Source organism: Olea europaea, chromosome 18 (assembly GCF_002742605.1).
Source record: "Olea europaea var. sylvestris chromosome 18, O_europaea_v1, whole genome shotgun sequence".
Taxonomy (NCBI): Eukaryota; Viridiplantae; Streptophyta; class Magnoliopsida; order Lamiales; family Oleaceae; genus Olea; species Olea europaea.
This window is the reverse complement of record NC_036254.1, coordinates 5,937,310-5,962,260: the sequence shown is the minus strand read 5'-3', so window position 1 is coordinate 5,962,260 and position 24,951 is coordinate 5,937,310.

Sequence of the window (24,951 nt, the reverse complement as noted above, 5' to 3'; positions counted from 1 at the left end):
ATGGAGATGTCGGAATTCACGAGAAAAAGGAGCAAAAAAGGACCAAAATGAACCAAAATGAAAGTTTAGGGACCAACATGTAAATATCCAAAAGATGAACCAAAGGAGCAACCAAAGATACAATCGAGCCAACTACCAATTGGTGGTTAACATTGATAGAGGGAAAGAAAAGAAGGAAAAAACTAGGCAAGAATGTAGAAAATAAAGTTTAAGGACTAAAATCAACGTTTGGAAAATGGGGAACCTATGCAGTTGCATAGGTATAACCTATGCGATCGTATAGGAGCCTCCCGAATGTCTTAGGGCCAAAATTGTTAGCCTATGCAGCCGCATAGGTTAAGCCTATGCGACCGCATAGGCATAATCCGGGGTCCGATCCTGCAGTTTCCTATTTTCGATATAATTATTTCGGAACTCAATTGGGGCGCAATATAAAAACCTAGAGCTGTCATATTTCGAAGGAGAACGCATTGGGAGGCAAGAAAACATATTTTGGAGAGGATTTTGAGCCAGAGTAACAAGGATATTCATGAAGATCATCAAGATTTCAAGCAAATTCATAACCCGATGATGCTTTTTCTTCAGTTTATCATATATTCTGTAATTTTCTCAATGATAGGCTAGGTTTTCATGTACTAGGAGATCGATGTACCATATGATGTGTTTTCTTTAATTTCTAGTTTGCAATTTGACAATAAACACGTATTTGAATGTTTGAATGATTTATATACAATAATTATATTCCATAATTAAGTGCACATAATTATGTGATGTTTGGTGGTTTATTTCATCTGTTCGAGAGAAGAGAAATAAATTTGACAAGGTATAAATCGTCGTAGGGTTCGATAAGGGATAGAGATATGCTCCTATGCATTGCGTGAGTATTTAGATGTTCATAAAATCACATGCATTCTTATATATGCATTTGTCATAGAGATATAAGCTAGTGGTATATAAGAATGGGTTCAATACATCTCGAGAGAGTGTGTTGAATAGATTTAGGAGCATTGATTCGCCAATAATTCAATTGTGTTGTCATTTTGTAAAATTAGGGTTAAGAGTGATCATTGCAAGGGAATTCAAGATTCTAGTGCTTTTAATTTTCATTGAATACAATAAATTTACGTTCTAAACATTTACTTTGCATTTTAATTCATTAAAATATTATTTTGTATATTGAGTTCATTCCAATCATCAAGTTTGCATGAATTAGGATTTTCAATAATAGCGTTTTACTAAATTAGGGATTTTCTAAGAATAAATTCCTGTTTTGGCAAATTTGTTTTGGTCAAGGTTAAGATAGATAAAATTAAACTACTCTATCTCTATGGGACGATACTTGAAACTTAATATTTCACTTTATTACTTATTAACGAATCGTACACTTGTGGTAATTTTAAGTAGAAAGAAATATTTCATGAACAAGTTTTTGACGCCGTTGTCGGGGATTGGGTATTCGTTTAACTTTATTTATATTGGTACTAATTCGAACATTCATAGTTGCATTTTCTATTATTTTGTTGTGTTTTATTTCATTTTGATTTGTTCTATTTAATATTTTATTTTAACATCTAAGCACTCATTTTGACTCTTCTCGCAGATTCATGTTAAGGTCTGCCGAAGGAGAATTGATCCCAGCTGATCCAGAAATTGAACAAACTCTACATTGAAGGCAGTGAGATAACAGAGAGGCACATCAACAAATGGCTAATGTGCAGAATAATCCAATATTTCAGGCTAATGAAGAAGGGGCAGCGGATGAAGAAAATATGCTCGTAGGAGATTTCATGACCCCTCATATAATTCAAAGCCAGTCAAGCATCGTGTATCCACCGTTTGGACAGTTGAACTTTCAACTAAAGACTAATGTGATACAACTATTTCAAAACAGCCATCAATACTATGGAAAGACTGAAGAGAATCTACATACGCATGTTTCTTGTTTTCTGGAGATGTGCCAACACTTTAGATATCAAGGAATCTCAGACGTTGTAATCAGATTAAGATTGTTTCCACATACACTGCGCGACAAGGTAATTGAATGGATAGATTCACAACTAATCGCAAGTATCACTACATGGAATGATCTAGCCCATAAATTCTGCACTAAGTTCTTCCTACCTGCTAAGATTGCAAAGCTCAAGCATGACATTTATGTCTTCCATTAAGGCGACTCTGAGAATTTCGATGAAGCTTGGAATATGTTCAAGAATATGCTGTGAAAGTGTCTAGCCCATGGAATTAGCAAAGGACTTCATGTCCAATACTTCTATGAGGGATTACTCCCAGCCTTCAAAAGCATGGTTGATTCGTCTTCTAATGGATCGTTGTCTACAAAGACAATTGATGAGGCACTAAAACTTTTCGAGACTATGGCTACCACTTCAGCTATGTGGACATCGGAACGAGCAGTTCAGAAGAAGACACTGGGGGTTTATGAAGTGGATGTTTATTTCTCCTTGTAAGCAAAAATTGATTCATTATTTCACAAGGTAGAGAACATGACACAATCAGCTACAGCAGTATCGTCGAAAAAGGCCAATTGTGAAGTTAGAGCCGAACATGTAACAATAGAATGTCCAATCGTACAAGAAAGAGCAGGGAGATTTTGCTTAATGGGGATAGCGACAACAAAATAAAATATATAGGGAAACATATAATTTGAGTTGGAAAAGCACCCCAACTTCTCTTGGAGCAATCAAAACCAGAATAAGACACAAGGTCAATATCAGCAGCCAGAGAAAAAGCCTCAATTAGAAGAGATATTTGGTAAATTCATAGAGAAGACTAATCAATACATGGAAGCAAACAATCAATTCATGAGAAAAATTGAGGCCACTCTTCAAGACCTGAATGTAGCAATTAAAAATTTAGAGACTTAGATGGGGTAGATGGCAGTTGTTTTGACTGACAGAGCACTAGGCAGCTTACCAAGTAATATGAAAATAAACCCGAAGGACCATGCTTTACAACTCGAAGAGGACAGCAGCTGTAGGAAATCCATGTAAAAAGGTCGGGTGTAAATCAAGAAACAAAATCTCCAACGATAGATTTGATGAGCAGATAGAGGAATCCATCCCAAATGAAAAACAAGGCAAAACACAGGGTAAAGCAACCGTTAACCCTCACGAGCCTCCCATACCTTTTCCATAGAGGCTAAAGAAGCAGAAGTTGGAGCAACAATACAAGAAATTTCTTGAGGTTTTCAAGAAACTCCACATCAACACCCCACTCGCCGATGTATTGTTCCAAATGCCTAGCTACGCAAAGTTCCTGAAGGACATATTATCAAATAAATGCAAGGTAGGAGATCACGAGACAGTAATGCTAACAAAGAAATGCAGCGCCATAATTCAAAAAAAGCTCCTACCAAAATTGAAATATCCAAGGAGTTTTACTGTTCCTTGCACGATTGGTGAAGTTTATTTTGATAGAGCTTTGTGTGATCTTGGTGCAAGTATAAATTTAATGCCTTTATCTGTTTTCTAAAAACTTAGCTTGGGAGAGGCTAAGGCAACTAATGTAATGTTGCAGCTGGCTGAAAAGTCATTAACACATCCCAGGGGAATAATTGAAGACGTGCTTGTCAAGGTGGAAAAATTCATATTCCTTGCAGATTTCCTAATTTTGGACATGGAAGAGGACAAAGACATTCCAATGATACTGGGTAGACCATTTTTGACAACAGGAAGAGCCTTAATCGACGTTAGGCAATGAAACTACCTACATAGATAGATAGCTGTTTCCAAATCGATGTGATTGACAAAGTGGTCCAAGACTCGTTCTTGCTACATAACCCATCAGATGCGTATGAAGCTTGCATTGCACATTCGCAGTCAACGCAGTCCGATTCAGTGGAGATGGAAATATGTGTAAGATTTTTGGACACTAACCTACCGTACACACGCAAAAGACATTTTGAGGAGCTTGGGACTGATCCACAAAACCACTACCATCCGTTCAGCAGTTGCCAAAATTAGAACTCAAGCAGCTATCGTCTCATCTCAAATAAGCATACTTGGAGGAGTCGTGTACACTTCTAGTGATCATCTCGAACACAATCAGCGAAGTGGAAGAGGAGAAACTGCTTAGAGTGCTCAGGGAGAATAAGACAACAATTGGATGGACCATAGCAGATATCAAAGGGATCAGTCCTTCACTGTGCATGCATAAGATTCTCATGGAAGAGAATTTTCGGCCAAACATAAAAAGTCAGCGAAGATTGAACCCAAATAAGAAGGAAGTGGTCAGAGCAAAGGTACTCAAACTTCTAGATGTTGGAATCATCTATTTGATATTAGACGGTGCATGGACTAACCCAGTTCAGGTGGTGACAAAGAAAGGAGGAATAATGGTAGTGCCCACTGAGAAGAATGAGTTGATACCGACCAGAACAATCATAGGATAGACGGTTTGTATTGATTACCACAAATTAAATGTAGCAACAAGGAAAGATCACTTTTCCCTTCCATTTATAGACCAAATGTTGGAGAGATTGGAAGGTCACTCACATTACTGCTTCCTCGATGGGTATTCAGGTCACAATCATATACCAGTGGCACAAGACAATCAAGAGAAAACTATATTCATGTGCCCTTACGATACTTTTACATATCGTAGGATGCCTTTCAGCCTTTACAACGTCTTTGCCACATTTCAACGTTGTATGATGGCGATTTTCTCAAACATGGTAGAGAAATTTATAGAGATATTTATGGATGACTTCTCGATCTTCGGGTCTTCGTTTGACGAGTATTTGGAACACTTGGATCTGGTATTACAAAGATGCAAGGAAACCAAGTTAGTATTAAACTGCCACCAACATCAGTTAAAAAGGTTTGCAGCTTCTTAGGATACGCTGGATTCTACAGGAGATTCATAAAGGATTTTTCAAAAATCACTAAACGCCTCTGTAACCTGTTAATGAAAGACATGCCCTTTGAATTTAATGAGGAATGACTGATAGCTTTCAACACTTTGAAGGAAAAACTCATGTCAGCACTGATAATTGTAGCACCTGATTGGGAGTTGCCTTTTGATTAATGGTGATGCCAGTGATCGTGTCATAGGTATAGTACTGGGATAACGAAAGAACAAGATCTTCCATGTGATCTATTACGCAAGCCAAACATTGAATAATGGGCAGATCAACTATGTAACCACTAAGAAGGAGCTCTTGGCGGTGGTCTATGCCTTCGACAAATTCAAATCATATCTCGTGAGGTCTAAGGTCATAGTCTACATAAATCATGCTGCATTGAAGTATCTAATGACAAAGAAGGATGCTAAGCCAAGATTAATCCATTGGGTATTACTGTTGCAAGAATTTGACATTGAAATTAGGGACAAGAAGGGTAGTGAAAATGTGGTAGCAGATCACCTATCGATATTAGAACATGAAGAACCAGAAGTGCAGTGGATATCAACTAAATTTTTCCAGATGAGTAGATGTTCAATGCAAAAGAAGCCCTGTGGTATGCAGATATATTCAATTATTTGGCTAAGTCAATCCCACCGCTATATTACTCGGGTCACCAGAAGAAGAAGTTCTTTGCCGAACTAAAATATTATTTTTGGAAAAATTCTATTCTTTATAGGCGAGGGGCTGATCAAATTGTGAGAAGGTGTATACCTGAAGATGAAGTACCTGAAATTCTTGAGCATTTTCATTCATCTGCCTATGCAGAGCTTCAAAGACTACCGCTAAGATCTTGCAGTCAGGATTCTATTGGCCTACATTGTTCAGAGACGTCTTTGAGTTTGTTAAGAGGTGTGATAGATGTCAACACATTGGGAACATCTTAAGAAAGAATGAGATGCCATTAAACAGTATATTGGAGGTCGAGATATTTGACGTCTGGAGAATCGATTTTATGGGACCCTTTTTCCCATCATTTTCAAATCAGTACATCCTAGTAGCAGTTGATATGTGTCAACATGGGTGGAAGTAGTTGTATTGCCAACGAACGATGCAAAAATGGTAATTGAGTTCTTAAAGAAATACATCTTTACCAGATATGGCATACCGCGGGCAATAATTAGTGATGATGACAAACACTTTTGCAATTACCAATTCGAGTAATTATTGAGTAAATATGGGGTTAAACACCGTATAACAACCCCATATCATCCACAAACCTGCGGCAAGTCAAAGTATCCAATCGGCAGCTGAAGAGAATATTAGAGGTCACAGTGAATTCCTCCCGAAAGGACTAGTCGAAAAAGTTGGACGATGTATTGTGGGCATATAGTACAACATTCAAGACACCGATAGGCGTGTCTCCATTCTGCCTAGTTTTTGGAAAAACGTACCACCTTCCACTGGAAATAGAACATCGGGCATATTGTGTTATAATACAGTTGAACATAGATTTGAAGGCCGCCGGTGAAAAGCGTTTATTGCAGCTCAATGAGTTAGATGAATTCAGAATGGAAGTATGTGAAAACTCAAAGCTTATCAAATAATGCACCAAAAAGTGGCATGATCTACACATTTTGAGACGAGAGTTCGAAGTGGGGCAAAAAGTCCTGTTATATAACTCGAGGCTCAAGCCGTTCCCTGGAAAATTAAGATCAAGGTGGTCGGGCCCTTACACTGTCACTAAAGTTCTACCATATAGAGCTATACAGGTTAGCCATGAAACAAAAGGAACATTAACAGTTAATGGGCAAAGACTGAAACACTACAGGAATGAGGACTTTTCCAAACAAAAGTCCACCGTTCAACTTGGAATGCCTAATTGAAGCAAAAGTGGAAGAGTCGAGCTATCGACTATAAACTAGCACTGAGTGAGAGGCAACCCACTATATCCTTTGATTTATTTTATCTTTGTTTGCATTAGCTTAGGAAATTTTAATTTCATGCTTGCATTTTTAGTTAGATCATCGATCATCCTTGCATGTCAATAGAGTCTAAGCACTGTTAACACAAGTCCCTAGGCATTAAGAACGAGTTAAGATAGATTGAAGTCGTTTTTAAAAATTTAAACGGCCAATGTGTGATTGAGAGTTCAAAGTGGTTTTGGCACTAAGTTAAAACCCACAACACGCACTAAGATGTTTAAAAATCTAACTTTGAAAAGTTTGGGGTGTTGAAAGGTCGGGTCAAGGTACTAATTGAAAACCAAAGTTGGTCGAGGTCGTGTTCTTGGGGGAAAATCAAAAATTTTTTTTTTACTTTATTTGGTTTTGTTTTACTTTATTTATTAACGTCAAAAAAAATAAATAAATTTGACGTTTAGTTTATGCGGCGGCCAAAAAAAATTGACGTTTAGTCTATGCGGCCGCATAGACTAAACATCTATGCGGCCGCATAGATGTGGTCAGGGCCAATTTGTTTAAAAATCTAACTTTGAAAAGTTTGGGGTGTTGAAAAGTCGGGTCAAGGTACTAATTGAAAACCAAAGTTGGTTGAGGTCGTGTTCTTGGGAGAAATCAAATTTTTTTTTACTTTATTTTGTTTTGTTTTATTTTATTTATCAACGTTAAAAAAAAATGAAAGTTTAGTCTCTGCGGCCACATAGCCCTGACCCTTAACTCTATGCGAGCGCACAGAAATACTCTATGCGGTCGCATAGAGTACAAACGAGAAAAAAAATTAAAAAATTTCAGTTTTTTTTTTTTTTTTTTTTTTTTTTTTAAAAAAAAAAAAAAAAAAAAAAAAAAAAAAAAAAAAAAAAAAAAAAAAAAAAAACCTTATGCGGTCGCATAAAAAAAAAAAAAAAAAAAAAATTAAAAAATTTTTTTTTTTTTTTTTTTTTTTTTTTTTATTATAAAAACACACGACCCTCACACTCACACCAAGACCCCCTCCCCAACTCTCTCACCCGTTTCCCTCTCTACTCGGCCCTTACTCACACACCTCCAACACAAGATCCACAACTCATCACAATTCATAACTCACATTAAAAACACATCTTTCATTCACTTTATGGTGGTATTACAGTTCCAAATCTCTACAAGTTTGCAAGGTAAATTCTCTACACCCTATTCCATCAATTCCGAAATTAGGGTAACTTTTCTTTCTATTGATTAGGTATTTGATGAAGATTGGGTGTTTTGTTATGCGTATGATTAATATGTGAATATGGGAGCTACATGATAGAGTCTCAATAGCCAAAGTTAAGAGAATTTCACAATGTAGACAATGTGTTCGATTAAATGCCTAAGTGACAAGCTTTATGCAATTTTGTGAACTATGCTTTTGTCATGCATTGAAATAGATGTGAACAGCAATTGGATAATGAGATATCATATGAAAGGCCATGTAAAACATAAAATCCATTTCGCAACACATAGGCACATGGCTAGGTCATGGCACCTCACGTCACCTAGTTTAGCACATAATTTGACGCATCAAACGAAATCCGATTGATTTGACATTTGAATATGTGCTAGACCTCCTTGAATACTTCCCTATCCATGGATATTGTTCGAGAAAATTTTGATATTTCTCAATGATGCCCTGGGTTGAAAGAACACACTCGATCATGGGTCAAATTTTCATATTATGCATATTTGGGCCTAATTTTGTTAGTTTTTCCTATTGTCGCAATATTTCTACTATCTTGAGTATCATGTTTTGAATATTGCACACTAATGTATTATACATGCATGTTGAAGCAAGTTTGGGAGATTCATGAAATACGTGCATTACTGATCTCATTCCATTTATATAGTTTTAGTAAAAGGCTTAATGAATGCTATTTTGAAACTTTGCAGGAGCCTCCAAAATGAACTTCCAAAGGGAAAGAAAAAGTCAGCCCATTATCAGGAATGGCATGCAACCGAGAGTTAGAAGGGGGCGTATAGAAGTTCTTGAATTCTGACACTGTAGCATGGTATGAAAACATCGTAAGTTGTTGGGCTATGATTCCAAAACGGCTAGTTAAGTTAGAGGATTTCCCGGGCTATGAATTGAGTGCTTTGGTCAACAATTGTGGTTGGGAAAGGATAGTTGTGCATCCACACCCTATATATGAAACATTGGTGGGAGAATTCTATGCAAACTTTAATACTGAGAATGACACACCAGGGCCTGAACGCTTGCATCAAACATGGGTGAGGGGAAAGTGGATAATGATCTTGCTAGAGGTTATACACGACTATTATTAGTTGACTTGGGACAACATATCCCCCGTTTCGATCAAATTCAATTGTTATGAAGTTGTAGAAATCTTATTGGGACGAGAGAATGCATGGCCACCCCGCACCACTGAATGGCACCAGATTGAGCTGACACCTTCGATAGCCATCTTGTGGCTATTTATGTGCCATAACGTCGAGCCAACATTGCATAGGACCGCATTTACAGATACCCCAGCTGGATTCATTTATCACTTGGTTTAGGGAAATAAAATTGACCTCACAACTCTATGCTATGATCAGATACTTTATGTGGGAACTCAGGAAGACAGGTACAGCTCTATGATCTTTCCTAGCCTCATCACTGGCATATGTAGGGCTGCGAAAATTAACATTACACTAGGAGAGATGCCTGCTAAACCTAGCCCTCTTATAAAGCACAGTACTTTGGAATTTCAAGGCAGAGTTAGGATCAAGCACAGAGAAAAGAAAGAGTATGAGCGCCACAGGCAGCAGGAAGAGCAGGGCCAGGCCCCTGCAGATCAGGAGATGCCACAGGCACTACCACCACAGGTTAAGGTCGATACACAATTACTGCGTCAGATATTTGCCACCACTATGGGGATCAATCGCGACATACAAAATCTACAGCAGACGTTGGTGACTTTGACGATCGACATGCAGACAGCCCAATGTGATATCAGTACCACTCAAACCATGGTACAATTTGCATATCAGGAGGCCCGATCAGCTAGGAGAGAGATGGAAACTATGAACGAGCAACTAAGTATATATGTGGGTAGAATGGATAGAATACAGATAAGAGTGAATGACACTTGGGACTGAATGCGGGGTATGGAGGGTGAAGTTAGAGAACATAGTAGCATGATGAGAGCTATGCAAGCAGAACAAGTCTAGCAATCGGACCTACTAAGGCAAATCTTGGCTCATTTTCCACATCCACCGGGCAACGACACCGCGGGACCCAGTTGTCAGTCACCACCACAGTGATCAGGAAAGTTTTATTTAACTCATTTTGCTACTTCTAATTTACACTTGTCCTTCAAATTATGCCTTTTTGAAACTTTCATTTTTCACATTGAGGACAATGTACTGTATAAGTTTGGGAGATGGTGGCATATTTTGAATGGTGACAGGTTTTGGAAATGAAATTATCGGCATGTAATGTAATCCTTTTTGAAACAATCACAGTCCATCAATACTTTGTTATTAGTTGCATATTGTGTGCTTGATGAGTGATTATTGGATCAATATACTGTATTAAATTAATTGCATGCTTGCGTGGGTTTGATAACCTTGTCGGAAATGATGAGATTATTGGAAAAGGTATGTGTTAGGAGCTGTGGATATGGTGCAGAATTTAATTTACTGATACTTGTTGATATAGTACTTGACATTCCATATGCACGCCACTCATGCTATACATGTTAGGTGAGTGATTGAGTTTTAAAAAAAAAATACAGGAGAAACTAGAAAACCTTGATTAGATTAAACCATAAATGAATGTAGACCCATAAACCAAGTGCCTTAATAAATAGTTTGGATACGGTTTAACAATTTTAGGATAACATTGAGATAAGTGGAGGGTCCGTGCATGAATTACGCTATGTGGAGTGCCTAGACAAGTGAGATGAAAACTAGGAGAAGGCCTTAAATTGGGGGTTGATTCTAGGATTGAATGTCTAGAAAAATAATAAAGAGGCATAAATCTAGGTTATGAAAATATGACACCTTTCCAAGCCTTTATGACTCGAGCAAGTAAGCCTGTAAGGATATCTCAAAATTTGGTGCCCTAAAGCCAGCTAGTTTGGGAGTCATCGGCCCAAAGATCATTACATGGATCATATAGAAAGCAAGAAGGAAAGAGATCAATAAAAAGTCATCTGATCGAGCCTTTATAACTCAAGTGAATAAGCTTGCAAGGGTGTAAAACCTGGTACCCTAAAGCTAACTAGTTTAGAAGACATCGACCTAAAGCTCGCTACAGGGGTTATATAGAAAGCAGGTGAGAAGATGACACAAAAAAAGAAAAAAAAGAGAGAGAATGTTAAAAATACAGAGTACGATAGTATGGATAAAGCCCTTGGACATTCGGTTGATAAAAATCACACTTTCAAGGTGAGACAAATTACTTAGTTTAATCTCGATATTGAAGCAATCAAATCTAGGAGAGTCTTTACTTGTTGACATGTAAACCTGTGATGGTGAGATCTATCCAAACAAAGAGAGGGCAAGGACTAGAGCCACCTATACCTTTAACTTTAAAACAAAACCCCGGGATAATTGAGTGAAAAGAATAAGTTTGGGGGGGTTGTGTATATCTCGAGCGAAGTAAGGATATATTTGACCATTTTAGGATCAGGATTTAACCAATCACAAGCTTGATATGTTGGCATGACTTCACACACACGTCAAGTATGTATTCAACAAGTAAAGGTTGATTTCATTCATGCATTAATCAATTTTCATGAAGCAAGAGACTTAGTCCAATCCTGAGACACGACAGGTTATTGAGCCATGTTTTTTTTTAGTTAAGTCATTATTTTGTTTAAGGACAAACAATAGTTCAAGTTTTGGGGATTTGATAAGTGCGTTTTTGTTCACTTATTTAATGCACAAACATGACTAAATTACGAGCAAAATATTTAAATTGTGGCGTAAATTCATTCAGTTGTTGGATTGTAGGGTATAGTGACGGAGATGGTGGAATTCACGAGAAAAAAGAAGCTAAAATGACCAAAACGAACCAAAATAAAAGTTCATGGACAACATGTAAATATCCAAAAGATGAACCAAAAGAGCAATCAAAGATTCGATCGAGCCAAGTACCAATTGAAGGTTAACATTGATAGAGGGTTGGGAGGCAAGAAAACATATCTTGTAGAGGATTTTGAGCCAAAGTAACAAGGATTTACACGATGATCATCAAGATTTCAAGCAAATCATAACCCGATGATGCTTTTGCTTCAATTTATTATGTATTCTGTAATTTTCTCCATAATAGGCTAGGTTTTAATGTACTAGGAGATCGATGTACCATATGATGTGATTTCTTTAATTTCTAGTTTGCAATTTGACAATAAACACGCATTTGAATGATTTATATACTATAATTTTCTTCCATAATTAAGTGCACGTAATTATGTGATGTTTGGTGGTTTATTTCATGTATTCGAGAAAAGAGAAATAAATTTGACAAGGTATAAGTCGTCGTAGGGACTGATAGGGGGATAGAGATATACCCCTATGCTTTGCGTGAATCTTTAGATGTTATAAAACCACATGCATTCTTATATATGCACTTGTCGTAGAGATATATGTCAGTGGTATATAAGAATAAATTCAATACATCTTGAGAGAGAGTGTGTTGAATAGATTTAGGAACATTGATTCGTCAATAATTCAATCGTGTTGTCATTTTGTGAAATTAGGGTTAAGAGTGATTATTGCATAGAAATTCTTGATCCTAGTGCTTTTAATTTTCATTGAATACAATCAATTTGCATTCTAAACATTTACTTTGCATTTTAATTCGTTAAAATATTGTTTTGCTTATTGAGTTCATTTCAGTCATCAAGTTTGCATGAATTAGGGTTTTCAATAATAGGGGTTTTCTAAGAATAAATTCCCGTTTTGACAAATTTGTTTCGGTCAAGGCTAAGATAGATAAAATTAAACTATTCGATCTTCGTGGGACAATACTCAGAACTCAATATTCCACTTTATTACTTGTTAATGAATCGTATACTTGCGATAATTTTAAGTCGAAAGAAATATCTCATGAACAAAGAGCCTAGATACATCATTATAAAGTCACATTTGGGCTAACAATATAATATGCTATAAGACACTTTTAAAACACATCATATAGCTAGTTAACAAAATCACACTGATTTTCAAAATTCCAACACCTTTGAGCAGAAGATTTCTGGATCAAAGAAAACTCGTTAACCGTCTTATGCCTCTTACCAAAAATATCATATATAATAAAATTTTTGGACAAGATATTATGTGCAATATATCAAAATTATTGTGCAATATATATATTTGTTGTAGAGAAAACTGAATGAGTAACAATGAGTTTACAACTTTGGCAGCTACCACCCAGTTTTATTTCAAAATATTTTTCTTTGTGGAAAAATAAGGATCGTCTCAAAAGCCCATGAAAAATTCAATCACAGAATAATAATTATGCAACAAATCATAATTGTCAATTGATGAAAGACAAAAATTAATATGTGATTGAGAGACAAAATTGGCAAAGAAATTTCAATATATATATATATATATATATATATATATATATGAAAAATGAAATTTAAGCGCACAAATAATAGCGATATTTAAATGCACAAACATTTTGATGAGAATATAAAAATTGTCAGTTAATTTTATTTTTATTATTTATTTAATATAATTTTAATCTGGTCAATTTTAAAAATTTAATTGGGTCAAAATTGAAATTTTAGGGTCAAAGCATTTACAAGTTCAAATTTAATACACTTTTTGAAAATTATGTCTTAACCCTAAATTTAAAATTATAACTAGGTCCTCCAAATTCTCAAATTACAAGTAGGCCCTCCTTTTAAATAATTGCAATATGACCCAAATTGTTAATTGTAGACAAGAGCATCTAATCTCAAAAATTGCAAGAAAGACTCCCATCCCCAATATAATACACATGGTCAAATTAAAAGAAAACCCAAAATCCACCATACTATTTCTCTCTTTCGGCACTAAAATCTAACCTGTTGATCGGTTTCTTTCTCAAAACCTTAACAAAAACCGTCACGCAGTTTCAACATCATTCAGATTAAACATTAATTTTCAATTTTTATATTTTTTTACAGCAATAAGAAAAATTATAGAACTGAAATTTGGTGGCAACATCTCATAATCATCTCAAAACCCAAAAAAAAAAAAAAAAATGGCACTCTAAAAACACAAAAAATATGGCTGTCCACCTTTGACTTTGGGCTCACGCTTGCCTACAGTGAGCTGTACATACATATACATAAGTAGATTATAAAAAAGGTCTCCATGGGCGTTATTTTCGAGAGAGAGGCACGTGCACAGATTCTAGTAAGAGAGAAGAAAAAGTTGTCGTGGATGTTGTTGGCATAATTAAGCTACTTTTTTTTTTTTTTTTTTTTTTTTTTTTTTTTTTTTTTTTTTTTTTTTTTTTTTTTTTTTTTTTTTTTTTTTTTTTTTTTTTTTTTTTTTTTTTTTTTTTTTTTTTTTTTTTTTTTTTTTTTTTTTTTTTTTTTTTTTTTTTTTTTTTTGCCCTTTTTGGGGGATCAAATAAGTAAACACGATGACAATCAGTAACTTAAATAATGTGTTAACAATTGAAGGCAGGAATTGAAAAAAGAATGCTATTGATTATTTATTTATTTTATAATGAAGGAATATGATCTTAGCATGTAGGTTTTGATACCAATTGTTGAAATTTAATTGTAACCATGCTAAGAATCGAGAATCAGAAAATAATAAATTGATAAATCGAATTCACACCTGTGAAAGCTATCATTGATATAAATAATAGCAGCTAGATATTCCACTCCTTACTCCTCATAAAGTATTAGCCATCAATGAGACAAGCTAATGAAATATTATGGAGAGGTGAGGGGACCTAGCTTTTATATAGAAAATTATAAAGCTATCCCATTACGACTGAAACTCTAATTAGGGTTTAAATATATTTTCGGTTCACATACTTAAAATTATCACATCATATTAAAAATAGCTCGTAAGGTGTAAAAGACCCAATTGATCACTTAACAAATTTGGCCCAAACACAAATATCATTATAAGGCATACATCTAACCCGTAAAATATACAATCAAATGAGAAGCACACATTAGAATTATTCCAACACATCATTCATCTTCATCTTCATCTTATTCTAAAATATCTATATAAGACTCCTCAAAAATTGATTTATGTAAAATATGTTTATTCTTTTTAGCAGTTGATGTATTTAACTATTTATCATTAAAGTAAAAGAAAAATCAATTTACCTCCTCAATATCCGTATCACTTAACTTTGTACAACATTCAGAGTACGACGAAGTGAAGAATGTTCAAAAAAAAACATAACACAAGTTAGCAATAAAAGAAATAACAAAAATAAAAAAATATGAAAAACGTAAATAATTGTACAATAAATTTCAGTCCATAACCAATCTCGAGCAAACATCAAAGCCTCCAAAATTTTTAGGTAAAGTCTATTTCTGTGTGGACTAACAAATCTATCAATGATTCGGATTTGAAAAACACAATATTTTATTGGATTTGCATTTCATCATGCTAATATTTTAAAATCATTTGATCTAGATAACACAGGCTCGTCCAACAAAGAACCTAAACTAGGTTATAAACCTAATATAAATTATTAGACTAGGACTTCAGGGACTATTTATTAGCAATAAAAATTTACAACGAATTAGAAGTGAGCCTATATATCTGTTAGCGAACAGTCTAAAGAACCAAATCATCTATTTGCGTAAGGATATAACGACCCTTACTTAAAAGTCAATAGTGCATTTTCCAAAAAAATAAAAATAAATTGGTGTCCTTCTCTTACGAGACAAAATCCAATATCAAATAAAAATAAAAACATAGAAAACTCATAAGAATTTGTACTACTCCTTATGATAAGGTTAATATTTTAAGATGGAAACATAAATCTTAATTTGGTATCAGAGTCATTAAGCTCAAACGATCAATTCAATTCAATAAAGACTAAAAAATAAGCACACAAATTTCAAGATTAGTGCCCATCTTGCAAGAGCATGTTAAAGGATAAACTTTCGCAACGAATAAAGATAAAATCATAGATCATCAACTTATAAAGATTTTGACCACTCCTCTTAATAAGACCTTTTAAGATGAATCCCTAAAGAACAATTTGATAGATTAAGACTAAAAATGAGCATGCGTATTTCAAGATTAGATTGTCCAAATGGACTACTATTTTGTAGAGCATGTCAAGGGATATCATTTTACATTGAATAAAAGTGAAAATATAGACTAACTTATAAGTGTTTGGGCTACTTCTCTAAATAAGATTAATATTTTAAGATGGAAAATCAAGTTTTAATACCTTTAACCATTAGGTACAAAATTTAGAAGAGAAGGATTTGACACTACTTAAAGAAGAAAACCTTGACTTTAAAAAAGATTAGGGAAATCTATCCTGTATATTACTTTAATTCCAATAGATTTAGAAAAAATTTCTCAGATTTTATGAATCCCATAACTACGAATTATGACTTTAAAGAAGATTAAGGAAATCTATTCTAAATATTATCATAATTGGTCAAAGTTAGTCAAAACAAACTTTTACAAACCAATTTCCCATAAGTTCGATTTAAAGGCATGCACGAGATTGTTCATAGTCAGTTTAAATATAAATTGATTGGAATGAGTGATGAAAAGTGGATAGCACTTGTATATTTTATGAAATATGTGGATAAAAATGGTTTGACGGATTATAAAGAGTTTATAAACATTAACCAAACATGGACTAAAAGTGGTTAGTGTTACAAAAATTGGTGTATTTGACCATTACTTACGATAAATACTTGACTTTAAAGAAGATTATGGAAATCTAACCTTAAATATCTTTCTAATTTTGTTAGTTTTGATATCAATATAATGAGTTCATAATGAAGAGGAGTAATTCTATTAATAAGTGGATAGTAGTTGTGTATGTATGATTAAAATAAACTATTTTTTAGTGGGGATGAAAATCAAATTTAATAAATTTTGACAAAGTTGGTGAAATACATGGTTGAAAAGTTGAGTCCCATCAAATGTGTAGATAAAATTAATTGTTAACATTGACTTAAATTAAAAGTAAGATTTTAAGCTCTACCAAACACAAGCTTAATATTTGATTTTGACTTCAAATTTTTGAGATTATAAAGAAATTATAATGATATTGTAAAATGACGAGGAGTAATGAGTCCTACAAAATGTGTGTATAATAAGTGGATAGTAATTATGAATGTGATTTTAATATCAGTGTTTCATTTTAATTTTTAACAGCAAGGAGATTACATTGAAATCTAAAATTTGCCTCAGATTTTATGAATCCATGGATGCCACTATGATTATAAACAGTGTCTTTGAAACAAATACAAAATAATTAATTAAGAAATCATAAGCATAAAGGGCACAGCAAAGACAGAACTTGTCATTTCCATGTTGATGATGATCATCTTTTCAGCGCACGGAAGCTGTTTTATTCGATGCATGAAGAACTGGGAGGATAGAATTTTAATATCCATACCGATATGTTTAAGGTTATGTGGTCACCAATTTCTTGAAAGCACTGAAAATGGCGAAAGTACTAATGAAATTAAGCTAGTCAATAATGGAAGCAAATTTGTAGGAACAAATGTTTGAAGGAGAAAATGTCTTGCTTCATGTTTGTGGAAACTATCTGTAATAAGGCCATAATGTGGCAATTATAAGGCCACACTTTAAAATAAATATTTATGTTGTCTTGATCTTGTTATATATTTATTTTGTTTTGATAAGGACTTGCATGCAAGACCAGTACATAATCAGGGAAGAATTGTCCATTGTAAAATTATGTTTAACTTCAAATTATAAGAATATTATAATGAAATCCAAATAATCACATTAGTGCTTGTTTAGAAAAAAAATATAATGAGAAGTCCAAGAATTGCGTGGATAATGAGTATTAGTTGGAAATGTATGATAGAAATAATGTTCACTTTTGACTTTAAATTATAAAGAAATTATAACTTCATTGGGAAAAATTAAAGTGAGCGGATATTAGTTGTGAATGTATGATAAATTTAATGCATAATTCTAATTCTAAAATAAGGACATTGTAATTTGTTTTGGAAAAATAATAATGAGATTGTAATGAATTAGATTAATCAGTGATATGTGGATAATAAGTGCTAATAGTTATGAATGCATGTTTAAAATTAGCATTTGATTTAATTTTAAATTATAAGAATATTATAACAAATCCACACTCTATAATGTAATTTCTAATAAGTTTATAAAATAAGCCTCGGATTTATGAATCCAACGCTTGCCAATTTAAAGTTCATGAATAATAAATAGTGTTTTTGAACGCAAACAATTCATTCATAAAACCAATTAACTAAGAAGTCAGAAGCATGATGGCCACATCAAGGATGGAACTTGTTATTGCCATGCTGCTGATGATGATCTGTTCTTCGCATGGCAGCTGTTTTACTGAATCCATAAAGGGCTGTTATAAGACAAACTTTTTTCCATGTCTAAGGTTTTGTGTATGGCTTTGTTCTTCCAGTTCGCCCCACGTTGGCATGCCGTCCGCATACGAATCTGATCTTAAAAGTATCGAACATGGTGAAGAGCAAGTCAAGAGGGAAAGAAAAATTGCAGGGACGATTGTTTGAAGGAAAAAGAATATATTTTATGTCATGCTTGTGGAAAATGTCTACGCTATTACAATAAGGTCATATACTGTAATTGTAAGGCCACACTTTTTATGTTTTCTTGTTTTGATTCTATGTCCATTTTAGTTTTATAAGATTTGCTTGCAAGTCCAGTTACAAATAAAGGAAGAAGAGATTCATCAGCTTAAACATCAAGAAACTCTAGCTAGAATTATTGAAACTTTAAATTATCAACACCAGAGAGAAAACAGAAAACAAGGGTTTCGTTTGGCCAAACCTGAATAATGCTATTCCTTAGCAGCGGTAATGAATAATCGTTTTGATGATGTCTTGTTGTCAAATGAATTAAAATCAGGTAGCGATCCCATTGCCATATAGAATGTACTACTAATGGAAGCAGTTACACATATCATTACAAGATACTATTAGCAAACTCTGTCTTATGGAAAGCTTCAACAAGATAAACATATGAACCATCCAAGTGGTGTAACTTAGAAGGGTGAAGACACCAGTGGATGGGGGAGATAATTGGAACATGGACCGAAATGGAAGTGAATCCTTTTAGTTTCATTTAGTTGTTATCTAAATTGAAATTATAATTAGAGTGTATACATGACCCGCTGATCATGCTCCTTAAACATCATGTTGAAATTTAATTGTAACCATGCTAAGAATCAAGAATCACAAAATAATAAATTGATAAATCGAATTCATACTGCGGAAGCCATCGTTGATATAAATAATAGCAGCTAGATTTTCCCCTCGTTACTCCTCACAAAGTATTAGTTATCAATAGAGCAAGCTAATAGAACAATATGGAGAGGAGAGAAGACCTAGTCTTTATATAGAAAATTATTAAGCCGTCCCATTACGACTGAAACTCTAATTAGGGTTTACATATATTTTCGGCCCACATCATATTAAAAATAGCCCCTAAGGTGTAAAAGGCTCAATTGATCACTTAACAAATTCGGCCCCAAACACAAATATCATTATCAGCCATACATCTAACCCGTAAAATATATAATCAATTGAGAAGCCCACATTAGAATTATTCCAACATTCTTCCACTTGGGTAAACATTTGATTGCTATAACAAATTTTTTAACACTTGAGTTAGACTACATAGGTAGCCACAAAAGTATAACTACAATGATAACACCTTACTCAACATGATCCGGTCCAACAAAAATATTAACACCAAACATGGAAGTCATTACACCAATTAAGCGATGTAAGATTATTCTACAATTACAAATGCCAACATCCTTATTGACATGGATTCCCATCCTCCAACCAATGTAGTAGTATGTAGTATGAACTTATTACCAAATGTGATAAAAAAAAATTGTACTAATTCATATCGGTCCTCATAATGCTTTAGATCAAAATGAAACCACATGTCTCTAAAAGAGACACATTTTATGTCTGTCTACATATCTTGAGATTTCTATAATATCATAATAAAAGACAAAAGTCAAATGCATGCTCAAAATAACTCATGGATAGGAGAGAAATATTTTATTATCAGAAGGGACTGTACTCAAAAACATATAACTTGTCTACGTAACCCACAAAGAGATCAAGTCCAAAACGTAGTTCTTTACATATCTATAATTCCCACTAACCAAAAACATCGAATGTTTTCACAATGCCTATATTAGCGACATGTGTCTTAAACACTTTTGGAGCAATTCCCTTATCAAAAGATCTGCAATCATTGCCTCTATATTAATATGCTTTATTTTCGTCTGCCCTTCTTTGACTCTATCTCAAACCACCAAATATTTGATATCACTATGCTTTGACCCACCAGAACTTTTATTATTCTTTAAAAAAAACACTGCTGCACTATTATCACACTAGAAGGTAATTATTCTAGAGATGGAATCAACAACTTTCAAGAAAGAGATTTCTTAACTAAACGGCTTGGACTGTAGTCCCATAACATACCACAAGTTCAGCCTGCACAGTAGAAGATGCCACTAGAGTTTATTTAGCACTTTTTCAAGAGATAGCACCACCAACTAACGTGAAAATATAACCTGAGGTGAATTTCAAATCATCTTAACATCCAACAAAATCAGAATCTAAATAGCCTACCACCTCAAGATTGTTTGAATGTTGGAATGTAAGTATATAACCTTCAGTTTTCTTTAAGTATTTCATAACTTTCTTAGTTGTTTTCCAATGCCCTTATCCTGGATTCAATTGAAACCTATTAAGGACATTGACTGCGTAGGCAATATCCAATCTAGTGCAAACTTGATCATACATCAAGCTTCCCACAGTACTAGCATATGGAATCATCTTCATAGATTCTCTTTCTAACTCATTCCTTGGACATTGAGCATTGTTAAAATTATCCCCTTTTATGATAGGTATATCATCAGGTTACAATCCTGCATATTAAACTTTTCTAGAACACATCGCATATAAGCCTTCTGAGAAAGTCTACTAAGCCATGATTTCTATCACGATGTATTTCAGTGTCAAGCACATAAGAAGCTTCTCCATTATCTTTCATCTCAAATTTAGTAGACAACATTATCTTTGTCTCATAAATCAACCCCAAGTTACTGTTAGCAAGCAAAATGTCATCAACATACTGGACAAGAAAAATAAAATTTCTCCCATTGGTTTTGAGATAAATGTATTGATCAACTATATTTTCAACAAATCCAATGAAGTTCATAGCCTCGTTAAACTTCAAATACCACTGTTGAGATGCTTGTTTGAGCCCATATAAAGATTTGTTTAACTTGCATACCAAGTTTTCTTTTCCTTTCACTACAAAACCTTCATGTTATCTCATGTAAACATTTTCAGAAAAATCTCCATTCAAAAATGTTGTCTTAATGTCTATCTGACGAAGTTCTAAATTACAGTGTGCCACAAGTGCTATGATAATTCGAAACAGAATCTTTAGACGAAACAGATGAGAAAGTTTCCATATAATCAATGCTCTCTCGCTGAGTGAAACCTTTTGCAACCAATCTTGCCTTCTTTCATTCAACATTCCCTTTCGAATCCCATTTACTTTTAAAGATCCACTTGTTATCTATAACTTTGGCATTTGGAGGAAGTTCAACAAGTTCCCGAGCTTTATTTTGTTCCGATGAATTCAATTCATCTTCCATAGCATTTATCTATTTATCTGCCTCAGAACTTGTCAATGCTAGATTATAATTAATAGGATGAACAATATGCTGAATATTAAAATTGCTCTCCAATAAATATATAATGTAATCATTGGGCAATACTGATTTTCTTTCTCTTCCTGATCGCCTAATTTGTAGCTCAGAATTTGACTCAATCATTGTCGAAGGAGGAATCGAAGTTCCTCTTCATTCTTTGGTTTTTCATTAGCAACTTCAACTGGTTGAGAACTAACTCTTTCTTGTATAACAGAAACTGGAACAACAACTTGACTTAGTTCAACAAAAGGTTTTCTCAATGTAGAACTCCCACTATCTCCAAAATCATTCTCCAGAACTTAGCAGTAATGGACTCAACTAGTGCCTTGATTTGGACAGTATAATTTATATTCTTTTGATCTCTCCAAATATCCAATAAAGTAACCAAGAGTGAATTTCGGGTCCAATTTATTTTTAAATAGATTATAAATCTTAACCTTAGCTGGACATCTCCAAGCTTTAAAATGAGCCAAACTTGGCTTGCGTTCTATCCATAATTCAAAAGGTATCTTTACAACAACTTTACTTGTAACTCTATTGAAAATATACATAGCAGTTTTCTAAGCTTCACCCCATAAATATTCTGGCAAATTTGTTCCACTCATCATGCTCCTAATCATATCTTTCAAAGTTCGATTACGTCTTTCAAAAACACCATTCTGTTTAGGTGTCCTTGGCATGGTGTATTGAGGTATTTTTGACTAGACTCGTCATATTTGCCATTGTATTCATCGTTACGGTCAGATCTTACAATCTCGACACTTTTTCCACATTGTTTCTCTACTTCCATTTTGAAAATATTGAATTTCTCATGTGCATGTGATTTATCATTAATCAGGTAAACATATCTGTATCGTAAGAAATCATCAATGAAAGTTATAAAGTATTTGTTCCCTATATGGTAGAAGGCAAAGGTCCACTAATATCAGTATGTACCAAGTCCAAAATACCATTACTCCTAGTGGAACGTTTCCTTTTAGACTTAGTTAATTTTCCTCTTATGTAATCCACACAAATGTTAAGATCAGAGAAGTCAAGAGGAGGAAGTATCTCAACTCTTACCAAACTTTTGATTCTATCCTTTGAAATGTGACCCAACCGTTTATGTCACAACGTAGATGGCGATTCACAAATTATAGCCATTCTCTTTGATACATTGGTAACACAAGAGACTTCATCAAAAGGAGCTGAAGACAATTTATATAAACCATCACATAAAAGTCCATTTCCAAAGTTAAAGGTAAAATCACAAGCATCAAGTTTCGATATAAAAATTAAATTCTATCTAATTTGCGGTACAAAAACTATATTTTCCAAAACAAGGGTAAAATCGGACTCCAAAGAACACTTCACTACTCCTATGAATTCAACCTTCACTTGAACTCCATTTCCACCGCTTAGGCTCACTTCATTCTCACTTGGCTCCGTGTGCTTGTGGACCCCTGCAAGGAATTTGCAATAAAAATACTAACTCCTGAGTCTAACCACCAAAAATTCAAAGGCACATCTACAAAGGAAAACTCAAAACAAATTAAGGTCAAGGGAATTTTAATAGCCTTTAGTCCAGATGATATATTTATCATCTTCATAACGTGTTTTCTAACAACACTTGTACCATCACATCTCGTATTCATCAATTTATCCATCAGATTCCCAGTTCAGCTTTATCAGACTCAATAAAATTTTCTCCTATGGCATCCAAAAAACCTTTGATATTTTCATTGTCTGTGATAGCACCCACAATGGAATACTACATAGGGCGCTTAATGATTTTCAAACAAAGTTTGATGGCTCTTTCCCACTTTTCATACTTGGTTACATATTCAACAGTTCTCTTATCTGTGGGTTTCTCAAGCTTTCTCTCCATTGCAAAATTCAAGCTTAAAAGATCAAGTGCTATCTCTACGTATCGTTTCCATCTCACATAATTGTTTCCAGTCAAGGTTTCGATGGCAGACAATTGACTCTAAAGGGATGAGATATTATAAATCGTGGAAATATAAAATATTATACTCAATATCATCTGAACATAATGCATGCAGTCAAATGGATGATAAAATATCCAACTAATTAACGTGGGCTATTAATTAGATAATTCGTAATTAAAATGAAAAGTATACGAATCTTATTACGTTAAGAGCTTAGATGCATCATCATAAAGTCACATTTGGGCTAACACTATAATATGCTATAATGTACTCTTAAAACACATCATATAGCTAGTTAACAAAATCACATTGGCTTTCGAAATTTCAACGCCTTTAGGTAAGAGATTACTAGTCCAAAATAAACTCGTTAACCGCCTTAAATGCACAAACATTTTGACGAGAATATAAAAATCGTCAATTAATTTTATTATTATTATTATTATTATTATTATTATTATTATTATTATTATTATTATCTGGTCAATTTTAAAAATTTAATTGGGTCAAAATTGAAATTTTAGGGTCAAAGCCTTTACAAGTTCAAATTTAATACCCTTTTTGAAAATTACATCTTAACCGTAAATTTAAAATTATAACCAGGTCCTCCAAATTCTCAAATTGCAAGCAGGCTCTCCTTTTAAATAATTGCAATAGCGCCCCAATTGTTAATTGCAGATAAGGGCATCTAATCTAAAAAATTGCAAGAGATGCTCCCATCCCCAATATAATACACACGGTCAAATTAAAAGAAAACCCAAAATCCACCATACTATTTCTCTTTGACGGTCCTAAAACCTGACCCATCGATCGGTTTCTTTCCCAAAACCTCAACAAGAACCGTCACCTGGTTTCAACATCATTCAGGTTAAACATTAATTTTCAAATTTTTTTTATAGCAATAAGAAAAATTATAGAACTGGAATTTGTTGGAACATCTCATAATCATCTCAAAACTCAAAATAAAAAACAAAAGGCACTCTAAAAACACAAAAAGCATGGCTGTTCTCATTCGACTTTGGGCTCACGCTTACCTACAGTGAGTTGTACATACATATACATAAATAGATTATAAAAAGGGTCTCCACATGCGTTATTTTCGAGAGAGAGAGAGAGAGACACGTGCACATATTGTGGTAAGAGAGAAGCAAAAGTTGTAGTGGATGTTGTTGGCTTAATTAAGCGACCTTTTTTTTTGGATCAATAACTAAGCATGATGACAACCAGTAACTTGAATAATGTGTTAACAATTGAAGGCAGGAATTGAAAAAAGAATGATACTCTATTATTTTTTAT